Source organism: Oncorhynchus nerka, unplaced genomic scaffold (assembly GCF_034236695.1).
Source record: "Oncorhynchus nerka isolate Pitt River unplaced genomic scaffold, Oner_Uvic_2.0 unplaced_scaffold_894, whole genome shotgun sequence".
In the NCBI taxonomy this organism is placed as follows: Eukaryota; Metazoa; Chordata; class Actinopteri; order Salmoniformes; family Salmonidae; genus Oncorhynchus; species Oncorhynchus nerka.
Window position 1 is genome coordinate 17,209 of NW_027040401.1, and position 16,397 is coordinate 33,605.

Sequence of the window (16,397 nt, forward strand, 5' to 3'; positions counted from 1 at the left end):
ACCAAAAAGAAACAACCTCCACCCCAGTAAAAATCTCTTCTCCCCAATGTTTTACTGAAAGCCCTTTTAACCTGTTGCGACGAGCAATCCCGTATCCGGGAGCGTAATTATAGCCTCAAGCTCATTACCATAACGCAACGTTAACTATTCATGAAAATCGCAAATGAAATGAAATAAATATATTGTCTCACAAGCTTAGCCTTTTGTTAACAACACTCATCTCAGATGTTCAAAAAATGCTTTTCAACCATAGCTACACAAGCATTTGTGTAAGAGTATTGACAGCTAGCATAGCATTAAGCCTAGCATTCAGCAGGCAACATTTTCACAAAAACAAGAAAAGCATTCAAATAAAATCATTTACCTTTGAAGAACTTCGGATGTTTTCAATGAGGAGACTCTCAGTTAGATGGCAAATGTTCCGTTTTTCCAAAAAGATCACTCCGTTTTGTTCATCACGTTTGGCTAAGAAAAAACCCTGAAAATTCAGTCATTACAACGCAAACTTTTTCCAAATTTAACTCCATAATACCGACAGAAACATGGCAAACGTTGTTTAGAATCAATCCTCAAGGTGTTTTTCACATTTTTAAGTCACTCGTGGCAGTTTGGTTTCTCCTCTGTTCAAAATGGAAAAATGCACGCACCTGGAGATTATGCAATAGTTTCGACGGAGGACACCGAGCGGACACCTGGTAAATTTAGTCTCTTATGGTCAATTTTCCAATGATATGCCTACAAATATGGCACAATGCTGCAAACACCTTGGGGAAACGAAAAAGTGTAGGCTCATTCCTTGCACATTCACAGCCATATAAGGAGACATTGGAACACAGCGCCTCAAATCTGGCTCACTTCCTGTATGAAATTTCATCTTGGTTTCGCCTGTAGCATTAGTTCTGTGGCACTCACAGACAATATCTTTGCAGTTTTGGAAACGTCAAGAGTGTTTTCTTTCCAAATCTGTCAATTTATATGCATAGTCGAGCATCTTTTCGTGACAAAATATATTGTATTAAAACGAGAACATTTTTCATCCAAAAATGAAATACTGCCCCCAGAGGTTCAAGAGGTTCAACTCGTGAAAATCTTTTAACCTACTACATTCAACAAAAAAAGTGCATAAGATTTTCCACCGCGTACCACAAATATCAGTCTCTCTTAATATCCCTATTTTATTTTGATGCAAAACCACTTGTAAAAAGCCTATTATGCACTTGTTGGTTCAACGTCCCACAACCTTTACTCCCACAAACAAGGATATTTATTCAAACAAATTCTTCATGCTCTGCATTGGCCGGGAATCGAACCCAGGTCAACTGCTTGGAAGGCAGCTATGCGCACCACTATACCACTAATGCTATATGCAGCCTAATGGCAACATGGAGACATCGACTCATATCTTGACCGTAATTTTTGTGGAAACTGATAATTCTTTGACAAAACGGATCGTTGGTATAGGTGTATTATTATGTTTTAGGTTGCGAGAGGTCCCAGGTTAAATAATCTATCATTTTAATCAGTCCCGGTTACCTTCAGATTAGTCCCGTGACACTTGTGGGGAACGTAGGGCAACACGGAGAACATTGTGACAAGTGGGGTCACATTAGTTTGTAGCCCAAAGATTTTGGATTTTACAAACAGAAGTTGCCACATAGACGGTTCTGACTTCAGACGAGTCCCCTGACAGTTGTGGAGGATGCAGAGAAAAATGGAGAATACCACCGTGTTCATGAGGGTCTCCCCTTTCCAGAGGAGAGTTGTCATACGAATTTGTAGGTCAAACTGTACGGAAGCTAGAGACGTTTTTGTGAGAAGACCCATCATAGGTATGTCTCATGGTTTGACAAACACCGCTCTAGGTCCATCATCTTCCACTGCAGATATGGAGGTGTAACTTAAGCAGTTATGGAGGATTGAGAGGGATACGATGCGTCTCAATCTCTCTATTCGAAAACTGATCTATTTGAATGGGTATTTTTTACATTCATTTACTTTGATTCATGTACCTTTGTGTCATTTGACTCAAAATAAAAAGTTCCATTCTTTTTGAAGTCTTACTTTTTCATTTTCTCTTTAAAAAAATGAATTGATCTCATTTTGCTCTTTGTTAATTTGTCAACACTCGTCACCAGTTTGCTGTCGCGACTGAAGAAGACTGTGAAAGACACAGCAGATGAACTACAGAAGATTTGAACTGAAGCCTGGTCAACTGTTTGGAAGACTGTTATGCTCACAAGTATAGCACAAAATACTCACATAATGTTAAATCGTTCCAAGCACTGTGGACACGTCAATCGATATCTTCACTGTCATTGCTGCAGAAAGCAACAATAAATACCTTTGGTATAAGGCTTGTTGGTCTAGGGGTATGATTCTCGCTTAGGGTGCGAGAGGTCCTGGGTTCAAATCCCAGATGAGCCCTTTTGCAGATCCTTTAACAAGCTCAGACAGGCAGAAGCATATACTCCTAAATGACAAAACAGACGTTAGCATCAACCGACATCAAAGTTGTGAACCTGTCCGAATGAGGAAAGCTAATGATATTTAACAAGTACGAAGAGACTATTTCCTTCAATCTTCCGTTGCAGAATCATACACAATATTTCTCAGGCCTTGCAGTCTTAGATTATTAAAGTTGAATAACAATGTCCAAGCAACAAGACCAATGCCTTATTTCGGGAAATTGCAAACATGTCCATATTAGCTGATTTAATGAAATTAAACGACCACGAAAATGCTTCAAAACCGACATTTTCTGTTTCGAAGTAAGACGCCTTATCCACGAGGCAACACCTTCTACTCCATATTCTCCGATATGACATCAAACAGACATCAAAATTGTGAACCTACCTGAATGACGAAAGCTAGTGATTTTTAACAAGTACAAAGATACTCTTTCCTTCAATCTTGCGATGCAGATTCAGACACAATGATTCTCAGGCCTTGCAGTCTTAGATTATTAAAGTTGAACAACAATGTCCAAGCTTTTCAAAGCAACAAGACCAATGCCTTATTTAGGAAACATGTTCAAATTAGCTGAGCTAATGAAATTAAACCACGAAGTGACTTTAACAAGAACCTTTCCTTCAATCTTCTGATTCAGAAGTTCTCAGGCCTTGCAGTCTTATTATTAGGCCACAATGTCTATGTTTTCATATATCATAGAGACTTTGCTATGCAACAATAGACATCAAATTGTGAACCTGTCCAAATGAGGAAAGCTAGTGATTTTAACAGGTAAGAAGTAACGCTTTCCTTCAATCTTGCGATGCAGATTCAGACACAATGATTCTCAGGCCTTGCAGTCTTAGATTATTAAAGTTGAACAACAATGTCCAAGCTTTTCAAAGCAACAAGAAGACGCCTTATTTCGGGAAACTGCAAACATGTTCAAATTAGCTGAGCTAATGAAATTAAACGACAGCGAAGGGACTCAAACCCTCAATCTTGTGATTCGAAGTCAGACGCCTTATCCATTAGGCCACGCAGTCTATATGATACATCCCTATTTGACATCATAGAGACTTTGCTATGCAACAATAGACATCAAATTGTGAACCTGTCCGAATGAGGAAAGCTAGTGATTTTAACAAGTAAGAAGTAACGCTTTCCTTCAATCTTGCGATGCAGATTCAGACACAATGATTCTCAGGCCTTGCAGTCTTAGATTATTAAAGTTGAACAACAATGTCCAAGCTTTTCAAAGCAACAAGACCAATGCCTTATTTCGGAAACTGCAAACATGTTCAAATTAGCTGAGCTAATGAAATTAAACGACCACGAAGGGACTCGAACCCTCAATCTTCTGATTCAAGTCAGACGCCTTATCCATTAGGCCACAGTCTATGTGATACATCCCTATTTGACATCATAGAGACTTTGCTATGCAACAATAGACATCAAATTGTGAACCTGTCCGAATGAGGAAAGCTAGTGATTTTAACAAGTAAGAAGTAACTCTTTCCTTCAATCTTGCGATGCAGATTCAGACACAATGATTCTCAGGCCTTGCAGTCTTAGATTATTAAAGTTGAACAACAATGTCCAAGCTTTTCAAAGCAACAAGACCAATGCCTTATTTCGGGAAATTGCAAACATGTTCAAATTAGCTGAGCTAATGAAATTAAACGACCACGAAGGGACTCGAACCCTCAATCTTCTGATTCAAGTCAGACGCCTTATCCATTAGGCCACGCAGTCTATATGATACATCTCTATTTGACATCATAGAGACTTTGCTATGCAACAATAGACATCAAATTGTGAACCTGTCCGAATGAGGAAAGCTAGTGATTTTAACAAGTAAGAAGTAACGCTTTCCTTCAATCTTGCGATGCAGATTCAGACACAATGATTCTCAGGCCTTGCAGTCTTAGATTATTAAAGTTGAACAACAATGTCCAAGCTTTTCAAAGCAACAAGACCAATGCCTTATTTCGGGAAATTGCAAACATGTTCAAATTAGCTGAGCTAATGAAATTAAACGACCACGAAGGGACTCGAACCCTCAATCTTCTGATTCGAAGTCAGACGCCTTATCCATTAGGCCACGCAGTCTATGTGATACATCCCTATTTGACATCATAGAGACTTTGCTATGCAACAATAGACATCAAATTGTGAACCTGTCCGAATGAGGAAAGCTAGTGATTTTAACAAGTAAGAAGTAACTCTTTCCTTCAATCTTGCGATGCAGATTCAGACACAATGATTCTCAGGCCTTGCAGTCTTAGATTATTAAAGTTGAACAACAATGTCCAAGCTTTTCAAAGCAACAAGACCAATGCCTTATTTCGGGAAATTAAACATGTTCAAATTAGCTGAGCTAATGAAATTAAACGACCACGAAAGGGACTCGAACCCTCAATCTTCTGATTCAAAGTCAGACGCCTTATCCATTAGGCCACAAATTAGCAGTCTATGTGATACATCCCTATTTGACATCATAGAGACTTTGCTATGCAACAATAGACATCAAATTGTGAACCTGTCCGAATGAGGAAAGCTAGTGATTTTAACAAGTAAGAAGTAACTCTTTCCTTCAATCTTGCGATGCAGATTCAGACACAATGATTCTCAGGCCTTGCAGTCTTAGATTATTAAAGTTGAACAACAATGTCCAAGCTTTTCAAAGCAACAAGACCAATGCCTTATTTCGGGAAATTGCAAACATGTTCAAATTAGCTGAGCTAATGAAATTAAACGACCACGAAGGGACTCGAACCCTCAATCTTCTGATTCGAAGTCAGACGCCTTATCCATTAGGCCACGCAGTCTATATGATACATCCCTATTTGACATCATAGAGACTTTGCTATGCAACAATAGACATCAAATTGTGAACCTGTCCGAATGAGGAAAGCTAGTGATTTTAACAAGTAAGAAGTAACTCTTTCCTTCAATCTTGCGATGCAGATTCAGACACAATGATTCTCAGGCCTTGCAGTCTTAGATTATTAAAGTTGAACAACAATGTCCAAGCTTTTCAAAGCAACAAGACCAATGCCTTATTTCGGAAACAAACATGTTCAAATTAGCTGAGCTAATGAAATTAAACGACCACGAAGGGACTCGAACCCTCAATCTTCTGATTCGAAGTCAGACGCCTTATCCATTAGGCCACGCAGTCTATATGATACATCCCTATTTGACATCATAGAGACTTTGCTATGCAACAATAGACATCAAATTGTGAACCTGTCCGAATGAGGAAAGCTAGTGATTTTAACAAGTAAGAAGTAACTCTTTCCTTCAATCTTGCGATGCAGATTCAGACACAATGATTCTCAGGCCTTGCAGTCTTAGATTATTAAAGTTGAACAACAATGTCCAAGCTTTTCAAAGCAACAAGACCAATGCCTTATTTCGGAAACAAACATGTTCAAATTAGCTGAGCTAATGAAATTAAACGACCACGAAGGGACTCGAACCCTCAATCTTCTGATTCGAAGTCAGACGCCTTATCCATTAGGCCACGCAGTCTATGTGATACATCCCTATTTGACATCATAGAGACTTTGCTATGCAACAATAGACATCAAATTGTGAACCTGTCCGAATGAGGAAAGCTAGTGATTTTAACAAGTAAGAAGTAACTCTTTCCTTCAATCTTGCGATGCAGATTCAGACACAATGATTCTCAGGCCTTGCAGTCTTAGATTATTAAAGTTGAACAACAATGTCCAAGCTTTTCAAAGCAACAAGACCAATGCCTTATTTCGGGAAAACATGTTCAAATTAGCTGAGCTAATGAAATTAAACGACCACGAAGGGACTCGAACCCTCAATCTTCTGATTCGAAGTCAGACGCCTTATCCATTAGGCCACGCAGTCTATGTGATACATCCCTATTTGACATCATAGAGACTTTGCTATGCAACAATAGACATCAAATTGTGAACCTGTCCGAATGAGGAAAGCTAGTGATTTTAACAAGTAAGAAGTAACTCTTTCCTTCAATCTTGCGATGCAGATTCAGACACAATGATTCTCAGGCCTTGCAGTCTTAGATTATTAAAGTTGAACAACAATGTCCAAGCTTTTCAAAGCAACAAGACCAATGCCTTATTTCGGGAAACAAACATGTTCAAATTAGCTGAGCTAATGAAATTAAACGACCACGAAGGGACTCGAACCCTCAATCTTCTGATTCGAAGTCAGACGCCTTATCCATTAGGCCACGCAGTCTATATGATACATCCCTATTTGACATCATAGAGACTTTGCTATGCAACAATAGACATCAAATTGTGAACCTGTCCGAATGAGGAAAGCTAGTGATTTTAACAAGTAAGAAGTAACTCTTTCCTTCAATCTTGCGATGCAGATTCAGACACAATGATTCTCAGGCCTTGCAGTCTTAGATTATTAAAGTTGAACAACAATGTCCAAGCTTTTCAAAGCAACAAGACCAATGCCTTATTTCGGGAAACATGTTCAAATTAGCTGAGCTAATGAAATTAAACGACCACGAAGGGACTCGAACCCTCAATCTTCTGATTCGAAGTCAGACGCCTTATCCATTAGGCCACGCAGTCTATGTGATACATCCCTATTTGACATCATAGAGACTTTGCTATGCAACAATAGACATCAAATTGTGAACCTGTCCGAATGAGGAAAGCTAGTGATTTTAACAAGTAAGAAGTAACTCTTTCCTTCAATCTTGCGATGCAGATTCAGACACAATGATTCTCAGGCCTTGCAGTCTTAGATTATTAAAGTTGAACAACAATGTCCAAGCTTTTCAAAGCAACAAGACCAATGCCTTATTTCGTGAAACTGCAAACATGTTCAAATTAGCTGAGCTAATGAAATTAAACGACCACGAAGGGACTCGAACCCTCAATCTTCTGATTCAAAGTCAGACGCCTTATCCATTAGGCCACGCAGTCTATATGATACATCCCTATTTGACATCATAGAGACTTTGCTATGCAACAATAGACATCAAATTGTGAACCTGTCCGAATGAGGAAAGCTAGTGATTTTAACAAGTAAGAAGTAACTCTTTCCTTCAATCTTGCGATGCAGATTCAGACACAATGATTCTCAGGCCTTGCAGTCTTAGATTATTAAAGTTGAACAACAATGTCCAAGCTTTTCAAAGCAACAAGACCAATGCCTTATTTCGGAAATTGCAAACATGTTCAAATTAGCTGAGCTAATGAAATTAAACGACCACGAAGGGACTCGAACCCTCAATCTTCTGATTCGAAGTCAGACGCCTTATCCATTAGGCCACGCAGTCTATATGATACATCCCTATTTGACATCATAGAGACTTTGCTATGCAACAATAGACATCAAATTGTGAACCTGTCCGAATGAGGAAAGCTAGTGATTTTAACAAGTAAGAAGTAACTCTTTCCTTCAATCTTGCGATGCAGATTCAGACACAATGATTCTCAGGCCTTGCAGTCTTAGATTATTAAAGTTGAACAACAATGTCCAAGCTTTTCAAAGCAACAAGACCAATGCCTTATTTCGGGAAATTGCAAACATGTTCAAATTAGCTGAGCTAATGAAATTAAACGACCACGAAGGGACTCGAACCCTCAATCTTCTGATTCAAGTCAGACGCCCATTAAGGCCACACAGTCTATGTGATACATCCCTATTTGACATCATAGAGACTTTGCTATGCAACAATAGACATCAAATTGTGAACCTGTCCGAATGAGGAAAGCTAGTGATTTTAACAAGTAAGAAGTAACTCTTTCCTTCAATCTTGCGATGCAGATTCAGACACAATGATTCTCAGGCCTTGCAGTCTTAGATTATTAAAGTTGAACAACAATGTCCAAGCTTTTCAAAGCAACAAGACCAATGCCTTATTTCGGGAAACATGTTCAAATTAGCTGAGCTAATGAAATTAAACGACCACGAAGGGACTCGAACCCTCAATCTTCTGATTCGAAGTCAGACGCCTTATCCATTAGGCCACGCAGTCTATATGATACATCCCTATTTGACATCATAGAGACTTTGCTATGCAACAATAGACATCAAATTGTGAACCTGTCCGAATGAGGAAAGCTAGTGATTTTTAACAAGTAAGAAGTAACTCTTTCCTTCAATCTTGCGATGAAGATTCAGACACAATGATTCTCAGGCCTTGCAGTCTTAGATTATTAAAGTTGAACAACAATGTCCAAGCTTTTCAAAGCAACAAGACCAATGCCTTATTTCGGGAAACATGTTCAAATTAGCTGAGCTAATGAAATTAAACGACCACGAAGGGACTCGAACCCTCAATCTTCTGATTCAAGTCAGACGCCTTATCCATTAGGCCACGCAGTCTATGATACATCCCTATTTGACATCATAGAGACTTTGCTATGCAACAATAGACATCAAATTGTGAACCTGTCCGAATGAGGAAAGCTAGTGATTTTAACAAGTAAGAAGTAACTCTTTCCTTCAATCTTGCGATGCAGATTCAGACACAATGATTCTCAGGCCTTGCAGTCTTAGATTATTAAAGTTGAACAACAATGTCCAAGCTTTTCAAAGCAACAAGACCAATGCCTTATTTCGGAAAATTGCAAACATGTTCAAATTAGCTGAGCTAATGAAATTAAACGACCACGAAGGGACTCGAACCCTCAATCTTCTGATTCGAAGTCAGACGCCTTATCCATTAGGCCACGCAGTCTATGTGATACATCCCTATTTGACATCATAGAGACTTTGCTATGCAACAATAGACATCAAATTGTGAACCTGTCCGAATGAGGAAAGCTAGTGATTTTAACAAGTAAGAAGTAACTCTTTCCTTCAATCTTGCGATGCAGATTCAGACACAATGATTCTCAGGCCTTGCAGTCTTAGATTATTAAAGTTGAACAACAATGTCCAAGCTTTTCAAAGCAACAAGACCAATGCCTTATTTCGGGAAACAAACATGTTCAAATTAGCTGAGCTAATGAAATTAAACGACCACGAAGGGACTCGAACCCTCAATCTTCTGATTCGAAGTCAGACGCCTTATCCATTAGGCCACGCAGTCTATGTGATACATCCCTATTTGACATCATAGAGACTTTGCTATGCAACAATAGACATCAAATTGTGAACCTGTCCGAATGAGGAAAGCTAGTGATTTTAACAAGTAAGAAGTAACTCTTTCCTTCAATCTTGCGATGCAGATTCAGACACAATGATTCTCAGGCCTTGCAGTCTTAGATTATTAAAGTTGAACAACAATGTCCAAGCTTTTCAAAGCAACAAGACCAATGCCTTATTTCGTGAAACTGCAAACATGTTCAAATTAGATGAGCTAATGAAATTAAACGACCACGAAAGGGACTCGAACCCTCAATCTTCTGATTCGAAGTCAGACGCCTTATCCATTAGGCCACGCAGTCTATATGATACATCCCTATTTGACATCATAGAGACTTTGCTATGCAACAATAGACATCAAATTGTGAACCTGTCCGAATGAGGAAAGCTAGTGATTTTAACAAGTAAGAAGTAACTCTTTCCTTCAATCTTGCGATGCAGATTCAGACACAATGATTCTCAGGCCTTGCAGTCTTAGATTATTAAAGTTGAACAACAATGTCCAAGCTTTTCAAAGCAACAAGACCAATGCCTTATTTCGGGAAATTGCAAACATGTTCAAATTAGCTGAGCTAATGAAATTAAACGACCACGAAGGGACTCGAACCCTCAATCTTCTGATTCGAAGTCAGACGCCTTATCCATTAGGCCACGCAGTCTATGTGATACATCCCTATTTGACATCATAGAGACTTTGCTATGCAACAATAGACATCAAATTGTGAACCTGTCCGAATGAGGAAAGCTAGTGATTTTAACAAGTAAGAAGTAACTCTTTCCTTCAATCTTGCGATGCAGATTCAGACACAATGATTCTCAGGCCTTGCAGTCTTAGATTATTAAAGTTGAACAACAATGTCCAAGCTTTTCAAAGCAACAAGACCAATGCCTTATTTCGGGAAATTGCAAACATGTTCAAATTAGCTGAGCTAATGAAATTAAACGACCACGAAGGGACTCGAACCCTCAATCTTCTGATTCGAAGTCAGACGCCTTATCCATTAGGCCACGCAGTCTATGTGATACATCCCTATTTGACATCATAGAGACTTTGCTATGCAACAATAGACATCAAATTGTGAACCTGTCCGAATGAGGAAAGCTAGTGATTTTAACAAGTAAGAAGTAACTCTTTCCTTCAATCTTGCGATGCAGATTCAGACACAATGATTCTCAGGCCTTGCAGTCTTAGATTATTAAAGTTGAACAACAATGTCCAAGCTTTTCAAAGCAACAAGACCAATGCCTTATTTCGGGAAATTGCAAACATGTTCAAATTAGCTGAGCTAATGAAATTAAACGACCACGAAGGGACTCGAACCCTCAATCTTCTGATTCGAAGTCAGACGCCTTATCCATTAGGCCACGCAGTCTATGTGATACATCCCTATTTGACATCATAGAGACTTTGCTATGCAACAATAGACATCAAATTGTGAACCTGTCCGAATGAGGAAAGCTAGTGATTTTAACAAGTAAGAAGTAACTCTTTCCTTCAATCTTGCGATGCAGATTCAGACACAATGATTCTCAGGCCTTGCAGTCTTAGATTATTAAAGTTGAACAACAATGTCCAAGCTTTTCAAAGCAACAAGACCAATGCCTTATTTCGGGAAACATGTTCAAATTAGCTGAGCTAATGAAATTAAACGACCACGAAGGGACTCGAACCCTCAATCTTCTGATTCGAAGTCAGACGCCTTATCCATTAGGCCACGCAGTCTATGTGATACATCCCTATTTGACATCATAGAGACTTTGCTATGCAACAATAGACATCAAATTGTGAACCTGTCCGAATGAGGAAAGCTAGTGATTTTAACAAGTAAGAAGTAACTCTTTCCTTCAATCTTGCGATGCAGATTCAGACACAATGATTCTCAGGCCTTGCAGTCTTAGATTATTAAAGTTGAACAACAATGTCCAAGCTTTTCAAAGCAACAAGACCAATGCCTTATTTCGTGAAACTGCAAACATGTTCAAATTAGCTGAGCTAATGAAATTAAACGACCACGAAGGGACTCGAACCCTCAATCTTCTGATTCGAAGTCAGACGCCTTATCCATTAGGCCACGCAGTCTATGTGATACATCCCTATTTGACATCATAGAGACTTTGCTATGCAACAATAGACATCAAATTGTGAACCTGTCCGAATGAGGAAAGCTAGTGATTTTAACAAGTAAGAAGTAACTCTTTCCTTCAATCTTGCGATGCAGATTCAGACACAATGATTCTCAGGCCTTGCAGTCTTAGATTATTAAAGTTGAACAACAATGTCCAAGCTTTTCAAAGCAACAAGACCAATGCCTTATTTCGGGAAACATGTTCAAATTAGCTGAGCTAATGAAATTAAACGACCACGAAGGGACTCGAACCCTCAATCTTCTGATTCAAGTCAGACGTCTTAGATCAGACCATCCATTAGGCCACACAGTCTATGTGATACATCCCTATTTGACATCATAGAGACTTTGCTATGCAACAATAGACATCAAATTGTGAACCTGTCCGAATGAGGAAAGCTAGTGATTTTAACAAGTAAGAAGTAACTCTTTCCTTCAATCTTGCGATGCAGATTCAGACACAATGATTCTCAGGCCTTGCAGTCTTAGATTATTAAAGTTGAACAACAATGTCCAAGCTTTTCAAAGCAACAAGACCAATGCCTTATTTCGGGAAATTGCAAACATGTTCAAATTAGCTGAGCTAATGAAATTAAACGACCATGAAGGGACTCGAACCCTCAATCTTCTGATTCGAAGTCAGACGCCTTATCCATTAGGCCACACAGTCTATGTGATACATCCCTATTTGACATCATAGAGACTTTGCTATGCAACAATAGACATCAAATTGTGAACCTGTCCGAATGAGGAAAGCTAGTGATTTTAACAAGTAAGAAGTAACTCTTTCCTTCAATCTTGCGATGCAGATTCAGACACAATGATTCTCAGGCCTTGCAGTCTTAGATTATTAAAGTTGAACAACAATGTCCAAGCTTTTCAAAGCAACAAGACCAATGCCTTATTTCGGAAATTGCAAACATGTTCAAATTAGCTGAGCTAATGAAATTAAACGACCACGAAGGGACTCGAACCCTCAATCTTCTGATTCGAAGTCAGACGCCTTATCCATTAGGCCACGCAGTCTATATGATACATCCCTATTTGACATCATAGAGACTTTGCTATGCAACAATAGACATCAAATTGTGAACCTGTCCGAATGAGGAAAGCTAGTGATTTTAACAAGTAAGAAGTAACGCTTTCCTTCAATCTTGCGATGCAGATTCAGACACAATGATTCTCAGGCCTTGCAGTCTTAGATTATTAAAGTTGAACAACAATGTCCAAGCTTTTCAAAGCAACAAGACCAATGCCTTATTTCGGAAATTGCAAACATGTTCAAATTAGCTGAGCTAATGAAATTAAACGACCACGAAGGGACTCGAACCCTCAATCTTCTGATTCGAAGTCAGACGCCTTATCCATTAGGCCACGCAGTCTATGTGATACATCCCTATTTGACATCATAGAGACTTTGCTATGCAACAATAGACATCAAATTGTGAACCTGTCCGAATGAGGAAAGCTAGTGATTTTAACAAGTAAGAAGTAACTCTTTCCTTCAATCTTGCGATGCAGATTCAGACACAATGATTCTCAGGCCTTGCAGTCTTAGATTATTAAAGTTGAACAACAATGTCCAAGCTTTTCAAAGCAACAAGACCAATGCCTTATTTCGGGAAATTGCAAACATGTTCAAATTAGCTGAGCTAATGAAATTAAACGACCACGAAGGGACTCGAACCCTCAATCTTCTGATTCGAAGTCAGACGCCTTATCCATTAGGCCACGCAGTCTATATGATACATCCCTATTTGACATCATAGAGACTTTGCTATGCAACAATAGACATCAAATTGTGAACCTGTCCGAATGAGGAAAGCTAGTGATTTTAACAAGTAAGAAGTAACTCTTTCCTTCAATCTTGCGATGCAGATTCAGACACAATGATTCTCAGGCCTTGCAGTCTTAGATTATTAAAGTTGAACAACAATGTCCAAGCTTTTCAAAGCAACAAGACCAATGCCTTATTTCGTGAAACTGCAAACATGTTCAAATTAGCTGAGCTAATGAAATTAAACGACCACGAAGGGACTCGAACCCTCAATCTTCTGATTCGAAGTCAGACGCCTTATCCATTAGGCCACGCAGTCTATGTGATACATCCCTATTTGACATCATAGAGACTTTGCTATGCAACAATAGACATCAAATTGTGAACCTGTCCGAATGAGGAAAGCTAGTGATTTTAACAAGTAAGAAGTAACTCTTTCCTTCAATCTTGCGATGCAGATTCAGACACAATGATTCTCAGGCCTTGCAGTCTTAGATTATTAAAGTTGAACAACAATGTCCAAGCTTTTCAAAGCAACAAGACCAATGCCTTATTTCGGGAAACAAACATGTTCAAATTAGCTGAGCTAATGAAATTAAACGACCACGAAGGGACTCGAACCCTCAATCTTCTGATTCGAAGTCAGACGCCTTATCCATTAGGCCACGCAGTCTATGTGATACATCCCTATTTGACATCATAGAGACTTTGCTATGCAACAATAGACATCAAATTGTGAACCTGTCCGAATGAGGAAAGCTAGTGATTTTAACAAGTAAGAAGTAACTCTTTCCTTCAATCTTGCGATGCAGATTCAGACACAATGATTCTCAGGCCTTGCAGTCTTAGATTATTAAAGTTGAACAACAATGTCCAAGCTTTTCAAAGCAACAAGACAATGCCTTATTTCGGGAAATTGCAAACATGTTCAAATTAGCTGAGCTAATGAAATTAAACGACCACGAAGGGACTCGAACCCAATCTTCTGATTCGAAGTCAGACGCCTTATCCATTAGGCCACGCAGTCTATGTGATACATCCCTATTTGACATCATAGAGACTTTGCTATGCAACAATAGACATCAAATTGTGAACCTGTCCGAATGAGGAAAGCTAGTGATTTTAACAAGTAAGAAGTAACTCTTTCCTTCAATCTTGCGATGCAGATTCAGACACAATGATTCTCAGGCCTTGCAGTCTTAGATTATTAAAGTTGAACAACAATGTCCAAGCTTTTCAAAGCAACAAGACCAATGCCTTATTTCGGGAAACATGTTCAAATTAGCTGAGCTAATGAAATTAAACGACCACGAAGGGACTCGAACCCTCAATCTTCTGATTCGAAGTCAGACGCCTTATCCATTAGGCCACGCAGTCTATGTGATACATCCCTATTTGACATCATAGAGACTTTGCTATGCAACAATAGACATCAAATTGTGAACCTGTCCGAATGAGGAAAGCTAGTGATTTTAACAAGTAAGAAGTAACTCTTTCCTTCAATCTTGCGATGCAGATTCAGACACAATGATTCTCAGGCCTTGCAGTCTTAGATTATTAAAGTTGAACAACAATGTCCAAGCTTTTCAAAGCAACAAGACCAATGCCTTATTTCGTGAAACTGCAAACATGTTCAAATTAGCTGAGCTAATGAAATTAAACGACCACGAAGGGACTCGAACCCTCAATCTTCTGATTCGAAGTCAGACGCCTTATCCATTAGGCCACGCAGTCTATGTGATACATCCCTATTTGACATCATAGAGACTTTGCTATGCAACAATAGACATCAAATTGTGAACCTGTCCGAATGAGGAAAGCTAGTGATTTTAACAAGTAAGAAGTAACTCTTTCCTTCAATCTTGCGATGCAGATTCAGACACAATGATTCTCAGGCCTTGCAGTCTTAGATTATTAAAGTTGAACAACAATGTCCAAGCTTTTCAAAGCAACAAGACCAATGCCTTATTTCGGGAAATTGCAAACATGTTCAAATTAGCTGAGCTAATGAAATTAAACGACCACGAAGGGACTCGAACCCTCAATCTTCTGATTCGAAGTCAGACGCCTTATCCATTAGGCCACGCAGTCTATGTGATACATCCCTATTTGACATCATAGAGACTTTGCTATGCAACAATAGACATCAAATTGTGAACCTGTCCGAATGAGGAAAGCTAGTGATTTTAACAAGTAAGAAGTAACTCTTTCCTTCAATCTTGCGATGCAGATTCAGACACAATGATTCTCAGGCCTTGCAGTCTTAGATTATTAAAGTTGAACAACAATGTCCAAGCTTTTCAAAGCAACAAGACCAATGCCTTATTTCGGGAAACATGTTCAAATTAGCTGAGCTAATGAAATTAAACGACCACGAAGGGACTCGAACCCTCAATCTTCTGATTCGAAGTCAGACGCCTTATCCATTAGGCCACGCAGTCGTTATGATACATCCCTATTTGACATCATAGAGACTTTGCTATGCAACAATAGACATCAAATTGTGAACCTGTCCGAATGAGGAAAGCTAGTGATTTTAACAAGTAAGAAGTAACTCTTTCCTTCAATCTTGCGATGCAGATTCAGACACAATGATTCTCAGGCCTTGCAGTCTTAGATTATTAAAGTTGAACAACAATGTCCAAGCTTTTCAAAGCAACAAGACCAATGCCTTATTTCGGGAAATTGCAAACATGTTCAAATTAGCTGAGCTAATGAAATTAAACGACCACGAAGGGACTCGAACCCTCAATCTTCTGATTCGAAGTCAGACGCCTTATCCATTAGGCCACGCAGTCTATGTGATACATCCCTATTTGACATCATAGAGACTTTGCTATGCAACAATAGACATCAAATTGTGAACCTGTCCGAATGAGGAAAGCTAGTGATTTTAACAAGTAAGAAGTAACTCTTTCCTTCAA

General features: G+C 39.0%; 30 non-coding genes across 30 annotated transcripts; 1 reads left to right on the forward strand and 29 right to left on the reverse strand.

Annotated features, from left to right (window-relative positions):
* Positions 1-1,289: 1,289 nt before the first annotated feature.
* trnag-ucc (transfer RNA glycine (anticodon UCC)) lies at positions 1,290-1,361 on the reverse strand. The gene has a single exon. It is a non-coding gene; the product is annotated as a tRNA-Gly (tRNA).
* Positions 1,362-2,352: 991 nt separating this feature from the next.
* On the forward strand, positions 2,353-2,424 carry trnap-agg (transfer RNA proline (anticodon AGG)). Its single transcript has one exon. It is a non-coding gene; the product is annotated as a tRNA-Pro (tRNA).
* A 2,063-nt stretch (positions 2,425-4,487) lies between these two features.
* Positions 4,488-4,560, reverse strand: trnar-ucg (transfer RNA arginine (anticodon UCG)). Its single transcript has one exon. It is a non-coding gene; the product is annotated as a tRNA-Arg (tRNA).
* Positions 4,561-5,206: 646 nt separating this feature from the next.
* On the reverse strand, positions 5,207-5,279 carry trnar-ucg (transfer RNA arginine (anticodon UCG)). Its single transcript has one exon. It is a non-coding gene; the product is annotated as a tRNA-Arg (tRNA).
* A 280-nt stretch (positions 5,280-5,559) lies between these two features.
* Positions 5,560-5,632, reverse strand: trnar-ucg (transfer RNA arginine (anticodon UCG)). Its single transcript has one exon. It is a non-coding gene; the product is annotated as a tRNA-Arg (tRNA).
* A 280-nt stretch (positions 5,633-5,912) lies between these two features.
* On the reverse strand, positions 5,913-5,985 carry trnar-ucg (transfer RNA arginine (anticodon UCG)). Its single transcript has one exon. It is a non-coding gene; the product is annotated as a tRNA-Arg (tRNA).
* A 278-nt stretch (positions 5,986-6,263) lies between these two features.
* trnar-ucg (transfer RNA arginine (anticodon UCG)) lies at positions 6,264-6,336 on the reverse strand. The gene has a single exon. It is a non-coding gene; the product is annotated as a tRNA-Arg (tRNA).
* A 281-nt stretch (positions 6,337-6,617) lies between these two features.
* On the reverse strand, positions 6,618-6,690 carry trnar-ucg (transfer RNA arginine (anticodon UCG)). The gene has a single exon. It is a non-coding gene; the product is annotated as a tRNA-Arg (tRNA).
* A 277-nt stretch (positions 6,691-6,967) lies between these two features.
* trnar-ucg (transfer RNA arginine (anticodon UCG)) lies at positions 6,968-7,040 on the reverse strand. Its single transcript has one exon. It is a non-coding gene; the product is annotated as a tRNA-Arg (tRNA).
* A 284-nt stretch (positions 7,041-7,324) lies between these two features.
* On the reverse strand, positions 7,325-7,397 carry trnaq-uug (transfer RNA glutamine (anticodon UUG)). Its single transcript has one exon. It is a non-coding gene; the product is annotated as a tRNA-Gln (tRNA).
* Positions 7,398-7,680: 283 nt separating this feature from the next.
* On the reverse strand, positions 7,681-7,753 carry trnar-ucg (transfer RNA arginine (anticodon UCG)). The gene has a single exon. It is a non-coding gene; the product is annotated as a tRNA-Arg (tRNA).
* Positions 7,754-8,382: 629 nt separating this feature from the next.
* On the reverse strand, positions 8,383-8,455 carry trnar-ucg (transfer RNA arginine (anticodon UCG)). Its single transcript has one exon. It is a non-coding gene; the product is annotated as a tRNA-Arg (tRNA).
* Positions 8,456-9,087: 632 nt separating this feature from the next.
* Positions 9,088-9,160, reverse strand: trnar-ucg (transfer RNA arginine (anticodon UCG)). The gene has a single exon. It is a non-coding gene; the product is annotated as a tRNA-Arg (tRNA).
* A 281-nt stretch (positions 9,161-9,441) lies between these two features.
* Positions 9,442-9,514, reverse strand: trnar-ucg (transfer RNA arginine (anticodon UCG)). The gene has a single exon. It is a non-coding gene; the product is annotated as a tRNA-Arg (tRNA).
* Positions 9,515-10,156: 642 nt separating this feature from the next.
* trnar-ucg (transfer RNA arginine (anticodon UCG)) lies at positions 10,157-10,229 on the reverse strand. Its single transcript has one exon. It is a non-coding gene; the product is annotated as a tRNA-Arg (tRNA).
* A 284-nt stretch (positions 10,230-10,513) lies between these two features.
* On the reverse strand, positions 10,514-10,586 carry trnar-ucg (transfer RNA arginine (anticodon UCG)). Its single transcript has one exon. It is a non-coding gene; the product is annotated as a tRNA-Arg (tRNA).
* Positions 10,587-10,870: 284 nt separating this feature from the next.
* trnar-ucg (transfer RNA arginine (anticodon UCG)) lies at positions 10,871-10,943 on the reverse strand. Its single transcript has one exon. It is a non-coding gene; the product is annotated as a tRNA-Arg (tRNA).
* A 277-nt stretch (positions 10,944-11,220) lies between these two features.
* Positions 11,221-11,293, reverse strand: trnar-ucg (transfer RNA arginine (anticodon UCG)). The gene has a single exon. It is a non-coding gene; the product is annotated as a tRNA-Arg (tRNA).
* Positions 11,294-11,577: 284 nt separating this feature from the next.
* Positions 11,578-11,650, reverse strand: trnar-ucg (transfer RNA arginine (anticodon UCG)). Its single transcript has one exon. It is a non-coding gene; the product is annotated as a tRNA-Arg (tRNA).
* Positions 11,651-12,293: 643 nt separating this feature from the next.
* trnar-ucg (transfer RNA arginine (anticodon UCG)) lies at positions 12,294-12,366 on the reverse strand. Its single transcript has one exon. It is a non-coding gene; the product is annotated as a tRNA-Arg (tRNA).
* Positions 12,367-12,649: 283 nt separating this feature from the next.
* On the reverse strand, positions 12,650-12,722 carry trnar-ucg (transfer RNA arginine (anticodon UCG)). The gene has a single exon. It is a non-coding gene; the product is annotated as a tRNA-Arg (tRNA).
* A 283-nt stretch (positions 12,723-13,005) lies between these two features.
* trnar-ucg (transfer RNA arginine (anticodon UCG)) lies at positions 13,006-13,078 on the reverse strand. Its single transcript has one exon. It is a non-coding gene; the product is annotated as a tRNA-Arg (tRNA).
* Positions 13,079-13,362: 284 nt separating this feature from the next.
* On the reverse strand, positions 13,363-13,435 carry trnar-ucg (transfer RNA arginine (anticodon UCG)). Its single transcript has one exon. It is a non-coding gene; the product is annotated as a tRNA-Arg (tRNA).
* Positions 13,436-13,719: 284 nt separating this feature from the next.
* On the reverse strand, positions 13,720-13,792 carry trnar-ucg (transfer RNA arginine (anticodon UCG)). The gene has a single exon. It is a non-coding gene; the product is annotated as a tRNA-Arg (tRNA).
* Positions 13,793-14,073: 281 nt separating this feature from the next.
* Positions 14,074-14,146, reverse strand: trnar-ucg (transfer RNA arginine (anticodon UCG)). Its single transcript has one exon. It is a non-coding gene; the product is annotated as a tRNA-Arg (tRNA).
* Positions 14,147-14,777: 631 nt separating this feature from the next.
* trnar-ucg (transfer RNA arginine (anticodon UCG)) lies at positions 14,778-14,850 on the reverse strand. The gene has a single exon. It is a non-coding gene; the product is annotated as a tRNA-Arg (tRNA).
* Positions 14,851-15,134: 284 nt separating this feature from the next.
* Positions 15,135-15,207, reverse strand: trnar-ucg (transfer RNA arginine (anticodon UCG)). The gene has a single exon. It is a non-coding gene; the product is annotated as a tRNA-Arg (tRNA).
* Positions 15,208-15,491: 284 nt separating this feature from the next.
* On the reverse strand, positions 15,492-15,564 carry trnar-ucg (transfer RNA arginine (anticodon UCG)). The gene has a single exon. It is a non-coding gene; the product is annotated as a tRNA-Arg (tRNA).
* Positions 15,565-15,841: 277 nt separating this feature from the next.
* On the reverse strand, positions 15,842-15,914 carry trnar-ucg (transfer RNA arginine (anticodon UCG)). Its single transcript has one exon. It is a non-coding gene; the product is annotated as a tRNA-Arg (tRNA).
* A 284-nt stretch (positions 15,915-16,198) lies between these two features.
* Positions 16,199-16,271, reverse strand: trnar-ucg (transfer RNA arginine (anticodon UCG)). The gene has a single exon. It is a non-coding gene; the product is annotated as a tRNA-Arg (tRNA).
* Between the last annotated feature and the right edge of the window lie 126 nt (positions 16,272-16,397).